This window comes from Apium graveolens, chromosome 2, assembly GCF_009905375.1.
Source record: "Apium graveolens cultivar Ventura chromosome 2, ASM990537v1, whole genome shotgun sequence".
NCBI classification, from domain to species: Eukaryota; Viridiplantae; Streptophyta; class Magnoliopsida; order Apiales; family Apiaceae; genus Apium; species Apium graveolens.
Window position 1 is genome coordinate 176952461 of NC_133648.1, and position 15435 is coordinate 176967895.

Below are 15435 nucleotides of genomic sequence, written 5' to 3' on the forward strand. Positions count from 1 at the left end.
CCACTACCACTTCTCGGCCTCTCGAAGGGCTGCCCAAGTTCGACCAAAGAGCCAAAATCCGGCCGAACCTCCGGCGAGCTTTTCCGACCGTTTTTCAAAAGTGGTTCATTTTAGCTTCTTATTTAAGTTCTTTTTATTTGAGCTTTGTACTTAATTTCTCTACTTCATCTTAAGCTCTAATACAAGATCTCTTATAAACAAAGTTCTTAAGAGAACTAAGATTCGAACTCGGAATTCGAATAAGTACTTGATATTCACATAAAGCATCTAAAAAAGAAGATCTATAAACAAAAGTACTTTATCTCCAAAGGGGAGATTATATTTGACCCAAGTTCACGAGTTAGCCAATTATTTTTATTATTAGATCTTGGCTAACATTATTCGTGCACATAAAATATTACGAAGAAAAGTTTTAATCCCTTCTAACATCTCTAGTGTTCCGGGGGATTATAACTCGATCTATAAACATTTCGTAATTTGTCAAATATCAAAACTGATTAAGTTCACAAGTTAGCCAATTACTTGCACTTTATTTAATTGGATCTTGGCTAACCATTTCGTGCACATAAATTATTACAAAGCAAAGTTTTAATCCCTTCTAACATCTTTAGTGTTCCGGGGGATTATAACTCGATCTATAAACACTTCGTAATCATCCGTTAAAATTAAGGACAAATCAAATCCACGAGTTAGCCAATTAATTTACGCTATTTAATTGGATCTTGGCTAACACATATCGTGTATATAAACAATTACGAGTCATATCGTATAAGCCCCTTCTAACATCTTTCAGTGTTCCGTGGGGTTATACTATGATATCTATAAAATACTCGTAATTATTCGTCCAAACTTCGAAAGCACAATCTTAAGCCAATTACTTGCACTTATTTAATTGGATCTTGGCTAAGACTCATAAATCTTATAAACGTGCTTGAAGTTAAAAGTGTATACGTTGACCTTATAATTGTCAATATACAAGTATACCTTAAAACCTTAAGTTGATATACTTAAAGGTAAAATTACAACTCCGAGGTTGTAATTAAAGTATTCTTCGATCCATAAATACTTAATCGAAAGAAGAAGAATACTCAAGAAGTCATAAGCCATAAGTGCTTAATATAAAAAGAGACTTCTCATATTACTCCACAACGTTATTAAATCTATAAAGGAGTAATTATAAATATACTTGACCATCTTGTATTATTCTAAGTCAAGTATAACTAATTAGTTTTAATATTTTATTTGGATATTATACTACTTATGGGCTAGTATAGTAACATACTAGTTCAAAACAAATCTTTTCCTACTTGTTTTGTTTCGTGGATTGTCTTATTAGTTTTATAGTGAGGTGAAGTCACGTGATGTGATTCTCGTTCTAAGACCCAAGTCCTAGACGTACTAGCGGGGAGTTAGTAGTCTTTGCACCGTGAAGAAGAGGAAAGACCCAAGACCAGATCACTAAGATCCAAGACCGGCAAAAGCTAAGGAAGCCAAGTCCACACAAAGGATCTACAACAACTTTGAAGAAATAGCGGGGAGTTATTTTCTAAGATAAGTTGTGTAGGTATTACATTTATTTTGAGGTGGTGACCCTTGTGTTACGCACCAAGATAAATACTTGTAAAGGGTGTAAAGGCTTCTCCGCCTACTAAAGGAGCGAGTTTATTATAAGGGAAAATCCGGAGTCCGGGAGAGGAGCTCGGGGATTGGAGTAGGGGTGAGCTAATCTATTAGAGGTTGCGCCATCGCGAACCAGGATAAAATCACCGTGTGGTATTTTCTTTCCTTGCACTTTATTTTCCGCACATATAAATTGCATAACCAATCAGTAAAATTTTAAAAAGGGATAAAATATTTTTAAAACGCCACAACAATTTTTAAATTGGTAATTAAGCTATTCAACCCCCCTTCTAGCTTAAAATAACCCTCTTACGTGAACTTACAATTGGTATCAGAGCAGTGCTTTTTAAAGTGTTTGTTAAGTGATTTACAGATTTACAGGCACAACAAAAATTGATCCAGAATGGCGTATATTAATCACGTTGGATGTGGTGAAGGTCTATCTAGCTGACGACCTCCTCTATTTGATGGCACCAACTTTGCAACATGGAAAACGAGGTTTCGTATTTATGCTAGATCTCAAGGAGTCAAAGTTTGGATGACTATCGAAGACGGTGTTCGCATTCTTACCAAAACTATCGATGACATCATCATCGAAAAGAAGGTTAGTGAATACAACTTAGAGGAATAAGCCACAATGAATATAGCCGCAAAGGCGGAATTGGTTCTCATAAGTGCACTTGCAAAAAAAGAATATAAAAGAGTAAATAATTGCAAGTCAGCACAAGAAATGTGGAACAAATTAGTGGTAACCTATGAAGGAACCACTGATATAAAAGATTCTCGGATGGATACATTGATCCAACAATACGAGAACTTTAAACTCCAAGAAGGAGAAAATATCATCGATATGGAAACAAGATTTACTCGTATTATCGATGAGTTATCTCAACTTGGACAGAATTATACTCAAAATGAAAAGAATAGAACAATGCTCAAATCTTTACCTCCTAGTTGGAAGGTTAAAGTCACTACTATAAAAGAGATGCACAACTTAAATGAGTATAAGATTGATAACCTATTTGGAATTTTTCGTGCTTACGAAGAAGATAATATTCCGGAAAAGGTTGCTCCAAAAGTGGAGGATAAAAAGAAAAATATGGCTCTAAAGGCCATATTAATTGATGAAGATGAAAACGACGAGGAGTTAAACGAGGAACTCCAAAATCTCGATGAGAGTGAAATTGCTCTACTCACGAGACAACTTCGTCGTGTGCTTCAAAGCAAAGCTCAAAGATACGGGAAAGGCTTCCTTAAATCAAATAATCAACAAAGAGTTTTTAACTCTAACGGAAGGCCAAATTACTCTAAAAATTATTCCTCCAACTATAAGAGTAATTATCCGTCAACGAGCTACAATAAAGGCAAAGGCAATCAAAATATAAATACCTATAGCAATTTCAATGCCTCCACAAACCATCCGGTTTACACTCCTTCAAAACCTAAAGATCCATCTCCGGAGGAAACACAAGATGTGTATTTCGAGTGTAAACAACCCAGCCATTATAAAAGAGAATGTCCTAAACTTTCAAAGGGACGAAGTCTTGTGGCCGAAAATGGTTGGGATCTATGTAAGATGAAGAAGCTCAGGAAGCTAGTGAAGAAGTGGTGAATCTATGCTTGATGGGTCTCGGAGAAGAAACTACATCCAGGGAAATCTCCTCTACAAATGAAGAGGTAACATCTAACTATGTCTCAATTAAATCATTATTGGATGAATCTAATTTATCACTTATGAACATGAATAAGCATGATTTAATTGGACTTGTGGTAGAATATAAAAGTAAATACAAAGATGTTGATCAAAGGCTTCACTTAGTATGGTCCGAGAAAATGAAAATAGAAGAAACACATCATACTCAAAATAAAGAGTATACTCGGATGATGGACTCAAGAGTCCAAGATGAAAAAGAGATTACATCTCTAAAAGATCAAAACCATCTCATCAAGGTTGAAGTAAATAAACTTCAAGAAAATATAATCAACCTTGAAACAGAGAATATATCATTAATTCTCAAAGACGAAGAGATGGAACGTGAAAAGATACAATTGAATGTTAAAATTTGTAAACTTCACGTTGATCTATTGAACTTAAAGATTCTAAATGAATCAAATGTTCAAGATATAGAAACATCTTATAAAAACAATCTTGATAAAGAAAATGAGCTATTAGAAACCAATGAGCTTAAAGGTGAAGCTCTAAGGCTAAAAGAAGAAAACTATAAACTCATAGCTCAAATTAAGGATCAAGAAAGAATCCTTAACAACAATATTGATGCCTTAAAGAAAGAAAATGAAAATCTTGAAGAAGTCATTCAAAGATTTACAAAAGGAAATAAGATGTTGGATCAAATGGTGCATACAAAAACCTCATATAATCATGAAGGTTTGGGATATAATAAGAATTCTCCTCCTAAAGGAAATACTCATAGATTTGTATCACCAATAAATACTTCACCCGAATCACCATCTTATAAATGTTCTTATTGCAATAAAATGGGACATACCATTCAATATTGCAAATTCAAGAATGGTGAAATTAAGGGGAAGCGTATATGGATTCACAAGGAATCATGCAAGAAAGATGATAAACGTGTGCCTCATAAAAATATGGAATATAAGAATCCAAGGCAACAATGGTCTCATCAACCAACTATGTTTCAAAATAGAAACACACAATATCATGTAAATGGTAATACATTTAGAAGACAACAACCTCTTAGTAGAAATGCTTATGCTACTTACCATGCTAATAATAGATATAATATTTATCATGCTCCATCAAGATTTTATGATAGCTCTAGGTATTATCAAACTCAAACTAGGCCTTATGCATCTAGAAATATTTTTATGCCTAATGATTATTACACCATGCCTAGATTCCTTCATAAATCAAATGTTATATATGATGTACTAACCCCAGGACCCTCAAGATAAAGGGGTACCTATTAATTTAACTAATCATGTATATAGGTTTGTCTTGCCGCGAAACAAGACATATGATACCTTGATAGTGGATGTTCAAGACATATGACCGGTAATAAGTCACTCTTGAACAACATAAAAAAAGTTACCGCGGGGAGCGTAACATTTGGTGATAGTAGTAAAGGAAACATTGTCGACATCGGAGATATCGGAAATGGGAAAGTTAAAATTTCCGACGTCCAATTGGTTACCGAATTTAGGTACAATCTTCTCTCAATAAGTCAATTATGCGACAATGATTACAAGGTAATTTTCTACACTACTCATTGTTCTATATTAGATAAATTTGGAAAGTTGGTTCTCACTTGCCCTAGAAATAAAAATGTTTATATATGTGACATGAGCAAGCAAGTGAACATGTGCCTAATCACTATAAATGATGATCCATGGCTATGGCATCAAAGATTAGGACATGCCAACATGAAGTTGATAAAGAATATATCAACTAAAGACCATGTACGAGGTATACCAAAACTAAACTATCATAAAGATCATACTTGTGAAGCTAGCGAAGTTGGTAAACAAATTAGAGCTTCTCACAAAGCAAAGTTTATGGTATCTACCTCGAGACCTCTCGAGATACTGCATATGGATCTTATTGGTCTGGTTCCAATACAAAGTCTCGGAGGTTGCTCATATACGTTGGTAGTTGTGGATGATTATTCACGATTTACATGGACTGAATTTCTCAAAGCCAAAAGTGATGCTTTTGAATCTTTCTCATCTTTATGTAAAAGGATTCAAAATCAACAAAATAAAACCATAGTCTATATAAGGACTGATCATGGAAAAGAATTTGAGAATTCAAGTTTCACCAACTTTTGTGATGGACATGGCATCACACATAATTTTTCCGCTCCATACACTCCTCAATCCAACGGAGCAGTTGAACGGAAAAATAGAACACTCCAAGAAATGGCTAGCACAATGCTAAATGAATATCATCGACCTAAATATTTTTGGGCCGAGGCTATGTCAACCGCTTGCCATATTGTTAATCGGGTTTTGCAACGACCTATAAAACAAAAGACTCCTTACGAGTTATATTTTGGCAAAACTCTGAAACTAAGCTACTTTTGAGTATTCGGAAGCAAGTGCTTCATATTAAATTCAAAAGAGTACCATATGAAGTTTGATCCTAAATCAAACGAATGTATATTTCTTGGATAATCGAATAATAGTAAAGTTGACCGAGTGTTTAACCTCAAATCGCTTGTGGTGGAAGAATCTATGAATGTCGCTTTTGATAAAAGTAAACCACCGGTGAAATATAAAGATCTTGTTGACCAAGCAAATGTAGAACAAGATGATATTGAAAAGGTTATTCGACGATTCAAAAATATGGATCTTGGGACTCCCGTACATAAAAATCCATTAGAATTGGACGAAAAGGAAGATGAACTTCCTCAAGCAATTCCCACTATAAAAAGTCATCCATTAGATAATGTGTTTGGAGACTTAAGGAAGGGAGTTCAAACGCGGTCATAAGTTCAAAACTTTGTGAATCATCTTAGTTTTCTATCTCAAATAGAACCTAAGACCGCGAAAGAGGCTTTATTAGATGAGGATTGGATTTTTGCTATGCAAGATGAATTGCTCCAATTTACTTGTAGTAAAGTGTGGGAACTTGTCCCTAAGCCTCATGAAACTTCCATAATTGGTACAAAATGGGTATTTCGAAATAAATTAGACGAGAATGGAATGGTAGTTTGAAATAAAGCAAGATTAGTTTCACAAGGATATACCCAAATTGAAGGTATAGACTTTGATGAAACATATGCACTGGTAGCAAGAATTGAATTAATCCGAATGCTATTGGCTTATGCTTGTCATAAAAATTTCAAAGTCTATCAAATGGATGTGAAATCTGCATTCTTAAATGGGATTTTGGAAGAGGAAGTATATGTGAAACAACCTCCCGGGTTTGAAGATGCAACACATCCCGATTATGTCTATAAATTATATAAAGCTCTATATGGCTTAAAACAAGCTCCAAGAGCATGGTATGAAAGGTTGAGCAAGTTCCTACTAGACAATAAATTTAAGATGGGAACGGCCGATAAAACCTTATTTACGAGGCAAGAAAAAGATGTTATATTGCTTGTACAAATATACGTAGATGACATCATTTTTGGATCAACAAATGATGCACTATGTAAAGAATTCTCTGAAAATATGAGTAAAGAATTCGAGATAAGTATGATGAGAGAATTAAACTTCTTTTTAGGATTACAAATAAGGCAATCTGATGAAGGTATCCATATCTCTCAATCCAAGTATTGTAAATAGATGTTAAAAAAATTCAAAATGGATAATGCCAAACCCATCTCTACTACTATGTCTACATCCGATAAATTAACGGAAGATCCAAAAGGAATTCCCATAGACACAAAGAAATATCGAAGAATGATCGGTAGCTTGCTCTATATAATCACAAGTCGTCCCGATATTCAATATAGTGTTTGTAAGTGTGCTAGGTTTCAAGTCGTACCGAAAACATCTCATTTATCCGCGGTAAAAAGGATATTGAGATATTTTAAAGGAACCACTGATGTTGGTCTTTGGTATCCAAAAGGAATACCATTTGACTTAGTAAGTTTTTCTGATTCGGATTATGCCGAGCATTTAGTCGACAGGAAAAAGTACTAGTGGTACTTATCAGTTTCTCGGTGGATGTTTAGTTTCTTGTTTTTTAAAGAAGCAAATTTTTGTATCCATCTCAACAACCGAGGCTGAGTATATAGCAGCTGCAAAGCGTTGTGCTCAAATATTTTGGATGAAGCAAACACTAGTTGACTATAATATAAAATTTAATGTGATCTCAATCTTATGTGATAATACGAGTGCTATTGATCTCAGCAAGAATCCTATATTACATTCTAGATCTAAACATATAGATGTGAGACAATAATTTTATGTGTTCATGTCAATAAAGGTGATATAAAAATGACTCATATTGATATTGAGATCAATCTCGCTGACATTTTCACAAAACCATTAAATTCCGAAAGATTCACTAAACCCCGCTTGGATTTAGGAATGTTGGAATTTATGAAATAATGGTTTATATAAAGAACAGTTGAGAATTATAAAGAAGTCTCAACGATAAGATATTCTCCCGATCAAGTTATTAAGTTTATCTGAAACTCAGATGTATCAATAAAGAAATTTATTGATCGGGTTAAGATAACTTAAATAGCCCAGATTAACCAGGAAAATAAACTTAATCGAGTGCATATTTATTATTCCATGAGATTTATAAATATTTAGAAGTCTTTCTGTTAGGAAAATGTGTATTAGTTTGATGATAAGATAAACAAAACACTTAAGTAGGAATCCAGTGTCTGTAGCCTCAACGGATAAGACCATTCTGGCTATTCGTTGATGGAGTAGCTTTACTTAGAAATAAGTTTAGTATTGTAGCTCATTTCAGTTTCTGTATTCAAGTTATAATTCTTAGATGTTGTGGGAAATTATAAGTCATGTTGACTACTAGTGGATGTGCAAATAGGAGGGCTAATTGTAAATATTTCATGCCTTGTAATTTTGTATAAGTGAAGTAGTATCAACTGATAAGTTAAAGACCTTCAATGGATAAGAAACAAAGCTTCAACGGATGTCTCTAAAGCTTCAACGGATAACATCCATCAACGGATGAGTGCTGTCACACCCCCAACTTAAACAGCAAATTAAATATAACTATTACAACATTTTAAAAGAAGAATACACAACCAACTCCAAGATCTTACAGTTTAGGGTTTGGAACAGCCCAACACTACCAACTATTACATCTGATTAAAAGTACCGAGTCCTCACACAAACTATTATTACTTATTCTACCTGAGCTCGAACATAAGCATCAACATCACAGGTCTTACGGGCAGTCTGCTTGAATCTAACCATAGTTGCTAGCTGTAATATCAGGGTAAAGCAAGGAGTGAGCCAAATGCTCAACAAGTGCTAACAGTACGATACAAAACATAAATCGAGATATACATTAAAGAATGACAATGGAAAGACATAACCAATGATAACGAGAGATAAAACTATGTGAGATGGCATCATTTTGCTTGTATCAAAACAATTTTTAAATCATGTCTTAATCAAAATCATTTTATGACGCTACGGATTACAGCCGGTGATCAGCCGCGAAGTAATCCCGAACCTCGCTGGGTTCTAAAACATTAATGGGAATCCCTAGGCAACTTTTAAGCCTAATATAAGTGTGGAAAGGACTCGCGTCTCAGTCCAGATCCACTATTCAAGGAAAGCATTTATCCCATTTGGGACTCAAAACCCTTATTTTATTTATTTCAAAAAAACTAATGCCGAATTATAACAAAATCTCTTTTAACAGTAAACATTTTTATTAAGGGATTATAGATCAACTCGAAACACGGGAAATATGGTACTAAATCTTAGGGCCATGATTTACAAAATTTTACTCTATTAGGATAACCAAAAGGTTTTCATATGTCAGAACTTGGACAGGATAATTTAGTGAGACTAATGGATAATATAAAGGGGTAATGCCAAACTCGGCTTAAAGCAATGGCTTCTCGTCAAGGTACAGGTGTTGGATCATCAAGAAGATAAGCTTCATGAACACTATGGGTGTTAAGGTATGAAGAAATGATTCTTTAGCTCAGGATATATCAGAGTTGTCAAGCTTTAGGATAAGAAAGAGGGGTATCAATCAATGAGGGATCACTTTGATAAGTTTCTGACTTTCAGGGTTCAAGGTAAGGTTCTATAGGGATTCAAGTATCAGGATGAGATATCAATACTTAGGAATCATCAGCATGTTAATCAAGAGGATCAATCAAGTAATATATCAACTCTTCATTTTATCATGGCATTTAACTATCATGAAAAGGCTTTTGAACTACTTGCAATACATACTCGAGGGTTCATGGCATTTCTATATAATTCAAAGATAAACGAAAGATACGCTTGATTTAAAATATATCAAATGACTCAGGATAATTGCATCAATATATATATGAACTGTTTATAGTAAATACGAAGGTCAAGTTGAATCACTTGCCTTGAGAAAGGCTGGTCTGGTCTGACTGGTAGGAGCAACTGGAGCTTCACTCGACCTTTATGGCAAGTTTTCCCTCGTCTCGAGATCCAACATAATAATAATCCTCATTATAATATATTCTTACCATCTTAACCTATTTACAACTTGAAATTAAACACGGATGGCACTTAGGCCTATACGCACTTAATTTTATATTCACTTTTAAATTACAAAAGTACACACATAGCCACATATTCACATATCATATATTAACACCAAATAACACCATATATACCATAATGCAACACTAGGCTTGGATGATCTCGACTCACATCTTAAGTCACTTGGTCGCTAAACTAGACAAGGTCTTCTAATTTTGGCTTCCTAACTATGTGATAAGTGAAAGCGCTCACTGGTGCAAATTTCAGAATGACAACTATAGTTTCTTGAGTGCATTAGGCACTCTTAAACTACAAATTTTCCTTCAAAACTCTAACACAAGAGTCTCCTGACCTAAGGGCATCTCACAAACTTGATGTGGCTTAAGGGCCTGGCTTGGGCCTAAGCTAAAAGTCCAAGGTTCCCCTGTTTTTTCTGGGCAGAAAACGCCCTGACTTGAATTAACTTGTGACACATGGTTCTAACTCATATCCTATGAACGATGGTTGGAAAAACTTCTCTGACACTCCCTCTAACTAAGGCCCAATAGGGCCTAATGAGGGCCTACCCATGACATGGTTAAATCTTCCTATTTCTATGTTGCAACAAAACTGTCCCCTGCTGGACAGATTTTGTTATTCTACTTGTGCACCTAACCAAAAGACATGCAAACCTCCAACCAACTCCTAAAACCTTTTATATACTCCCAATACTAACTTCTGGTGGCTTGGGCCTCAAAGTGCACATCAATGACATGGTCAAAACTCACTCTAAACCTCAGGGTACTAAACTGATTTTCTGCAGAAACTATAACTCTCATTACTCCAAGGTTTTGACTTGACAAACTCAACTACCAACATCCCAATACTTAAACCAAGACTTATACATAGTAATCTACTGAACTAACTCCCTTATTCTCAAAACAAAACAAAAGACTTAAGGTGAGATCATCCTTACCTAAGGTACAATTATGGAAAAACAAAAGAGATCACATTTCTCAACTCACCAATCATTAAATTTTTGAAACCACAAGATATGCATTTTATAAAAGATAACCACAAATTATTACCATGCAACAAGAAGCATAAATCAATATTAACACATTATTCCTACTGAAATTAAGGCTCACTAACAAAATCTTTCCAAATGATCAAAATCTTACAACATTCTAAGAGAAATCCACATGCATGCATGTCCTCGGGTTTTGCAAACCAAAACAACACATTTTCTACATATATTCTACCATAAAATTGACATGAAAGCCTAACATGAGCTATACCTAGATGATCACTTAGCATGCAAGGAGTTTTATAAAATTTTCACCACAAAATTCAAGTCATTATCACATAAACATGCAAAAATTTGAGCAAAACAACAAGAATGATCTCAAGGACCATTCATTCGGCTCCCATATGGTCATGGCCGAATGAAATGGCTGGAAAGGGCCATTTAATCATCAAAAGTTTCCTTCTCAAGACTTGGCACTTATCCATTCCTTGTAGTCCTCTCAAAAACAACCCTAAACTCACAAGAATCAAGGTTGTATTTTGAGTTTCACTATAACCTTTAAATGCAACCTTTAAACTTAAACTTTCTACTAAAAACTCTTTGAAATATGAGTGATCATGGTATGGGAAGTAACATTTACTTGTGTAAAGAGTAGAAGCTTGGTTGAGGAATGAAGAAATAAAAATGGGGAGGGGGGTTTCGGCTAAAAGTCGAGAGTGAGGGAGGGAGGAGGGAGGGAGGAGAAAGTGTGGTGGTGAGTGAAGTGAAATGATCATGTCTTTGCTTGTTTTATGGTTTTTGTATTGGCAAAAGTGAGTGGAATTAGGAATTGACATGATTAGCCTTCCACTTGAACTTGGTTCAATTTGCATGCAAGGGTAAAGAAGGAAATTGGCTAGAAAAATAAGAGTTAGTGGGGTTGGAATTGTCCTCTTTGTCCTTGAAAACAATGAGAGGGTGGTTTGCATGCAAGGGCTTTCTTGTAATTTGCTAAATATGACAACTAAAATTTATAATGATTTATTTTTATAAAATAAAATACAAGTTCAAAAATTATAAAATTTATACCATAAAATAACTTGGATTTTTAGAGACTTTATAAAATCATTTTCAAAATTTGTGAACAAAATACTTTTTAAAAGAAAATTTTTCCAAGGCTTAGAATATTCCTTATAAATTAAAAATAAAGAAATTAAATAAACTCTTGCTTTGAAAAATCATATACTACATAAAGCAAATTTATTATGCAGAAATTTGCATTCACACAAACGTACAATCATTGAATATATTTTCATTCGGCTTTAATATTATACCAAATCCACAAATAATATTACACGAAGATACCGGTCGTAACATCCTCTCCCCCTTAAGGGATTCTGTCCCCAGAATCTAAGAGAACAGATGAGGATACCAGGAACGCATATCAGACTCTAACTCCCAAGTCGATTCTTCGACCTTAGGGTTCCTCCAAAGCACTTTTACTATCTTTACCGACTTATTCCTAAGACTCTTTACTTGCCATTCGAGTATTTTAACCGGTTGCTCCACAAAAGACAGGTCTGCCTGAATTTCTACAGGTTCATATTCTATCACATGGCTAGCATCAGGATTGTACTTCTTAAGCAATGACACATGGAACACATTATGCACATGCTGATACTGAGGTGGTAAGGCCAACTCGTAGGCCACCTTTCCTACTTGACTCAAAATCTCAAAAGGACCTATGTATCTAGGTGCTAATTTCTTGCCAAATCTCATCAACCCTTTTCTAGGTGACACCTTCAGCAACACAACTTCGCCAATTTGGAATTGAACATTCTTACGCGCTGGATCCGCATACTTCCTCTGTCTATCTTGAGCAGCAAACAACCTTTTCTGAATTAACTTGACTGTGTCATGCAACTGTTGTACCAATTCCGAGCCGAGAATTCTTCCTTCCCCTACTTCATCCCAATTTGCTGGTGATCTACATTTTTGCCCGTACAAAGCTTCTTATGGTGGCATGTCGATACTGGAATGATAGTTGTTGTTATAAGAGAATTCAATCAACGGCAAGTGGTCGTCCCAACTTCCTGCAAAATTGATTGCACAACTGCGCAACATGTCTTCAATTGTTTGAATTGTCCTTTCACTCTGGCAATCAGTCTGCGGGTGGTATGCCGTGCTCATATTCAACTTCGTGCCAAGACATTCCTGAAATTGCTTCCAGAATCTTGAGTTAAAGCGGGGATCTCTGTCTAAAACTATTGATACGGGTACTCCATGTGTTATGGATTAAAAACTAATATATATAATTGCTATATTTAGTACTAAGGAACGTGAGCTTCGAGGCTCGATTTGACTGCTCTTGTGTTTTGTGACTCAATCTGCCTTAACAAGATGCCTACGTACCTTGCTGATTGCCAAGGATCAAGTCAAAAAACGTAGTTCTGATTGGTGGGGGTGAGACCCCTTATATAGATGTTGGGAGTCCTTGAATTGGACTTGGTATAGGAGACTTGGTGGGTAAGTCTCATAATTAGAATGGACTTTGGAGTCCTAGATAGTAGGAAACTGATTCCTTATCCTTTTAGGTCCCCTTGAGGCTAATCTATAAGGATTTATATCCTTATCGGGACTCTTCTCAATAGCTGATTTTTCCCTTATTAATTAATTATGAAATTAATTAATAATCAGGGCTTTTGGGCCTTCTTTATTTCATCGGGCCTGATCTGGTCTATCAGGCTTAACCTTTCTGGTCTGAGTATCATATATCTTTTTATTGGGCCTAGCAGCCCACACCTTGCAGTAAATAAATTATACTATCATAATTTATTTATCCCTATCATTTGCCCCCCAACTTTTGGGAAACATTGATTAGGTTTCGCAGAAGTTAAATCTATTCGTTCCCTTATAGGGTTTCGTTTTTCCGTAAAGTGTGGAGCGACCTACACATTTACAATTATCTTAATTTCCAGGAATTTTTCCCTTAATTTCTGGGTTTTTCCCTAATTTTCTGGAATTTTTCATTAATTTTCTGGATTTTTCCCTTAACTTCTGGGATTTATCCTTATTTTTCTGGATTTTTCCCTAATTTCTGGGATTTATCCTTATTTTTCTGGATTTATTCCTTATTCCTGAAAGTATTTTTCAGAAATTATTTAAGAAATTTCCTTATTTTTCCTGGATTTATTCCTTATTCCTGAAAATATTAGTATTTTTCAGAAATTATTTAAGGAATTTCCTTATTTTTCCTGGATTTATTCCTTATTCCTGAAAATATTAGTATTTTTCAGAAATTATTTAAGGAATTTCCTTATTTTTCCTGGATTTATTCCTTATTCCTGAAAATATTAGTATTTTTCAGAAATTATTTAAGGAATTTCCTTATTTTTCTGTAATTTTCCAAGAATTTTTCCTTCCCTTTTTCTTCTTTTTTCTTCCTTTTTTTTATACAAATTTCGACCAGGAATCCATTCGACCAGGATCCTGGTCGAATTAACCTTCATATTGCCCTGGTCGACAGGGTTTCGAGCAGGATGTCTTCGACCTCAATTCCTGGTCGAATTTCGGCCAGGATTTTCTCCCCCTTTTTCCTTTTTTTTTTTGGTCGACTAGGAATTTTCTCCCCTTTCGGTCAGGACTCTTGCTTTTTGACCGAATTAAGCTTCTTTTGTTGCCCAGGTCGACAGAATTTCGACCTCAATGATTTCGATCAGGATTCTTTCGTGTTTCCTGGTCAAATGGGTCTCAATTCTGGTCGAATTAAGCCTCGTTTTCAACCTTGATCGACAGGATTTCGACCTCAGGAGCTTCGATCAGGATTTCTTTGTGTTTTCTGGTCGAACAGGTCAGGAATATACACATAGATTTGGGCCCTTAAACCTGGGCTGATCTCTGGGCCTCCCACATCAATTATTTAGGCCCTTTCCTGGGCTTGGTTCTTATTGGGCTAATCTTTGGGCCTAGTACTTTCAACTGGGCTACCCCTTTTTCTTTTGGGCCTCATTCATGCCCCTCTTTTTACCTGGGCTTTTACTTGGGCCATCTTCACTTAGCTGGGCCTTTTTCTAGGCTTGTATTTTGTTCAACTGTGTTTTGTTTTAAGCCCAAGCTCCAAATTCTTCTGGATTTTTCTGGATTCTTCCAGATTCTTCAAAAAAACTCAAGTTTTCTTTTAAGGCCCATTATCCACTTTTTCTTCCTATATATAGGTGGGGGGAGTGTACATTCACTTCACACTCTTCACTCTTCACCCTTCATTTCATCTCAAACTTTCTCCCCTTCCTTTCTTCCCTTAGCTTTTAGCATTTCCTTTCTCAAATCCCTTCCCTTAGTTTTCCAGCTTCAGGCTTTTTCCAGCTCATAAATGGCTGACAAGAGTTCCGAGAGGGCAACAAAGATAGCCTCGGCTTCAAAACGAGGTAAGGATATCATGATCCGTTCTTCATTTATGTCTTTAATCGATATGATTAACACTAGGGGGGATGAATATCCCTCCACTGCACATCTCGATTCCTTTAATCATTGTAATACTTGGCACAAAATAGATTTCGATAAACTAAATGCCCGTTATAACGTCCTTCCTGCTCTTAGATTAGTTCCAGTCTCTGGTGCTGACCGTACTTGCCACTGGAGACCCGACACTCTCTTCATTT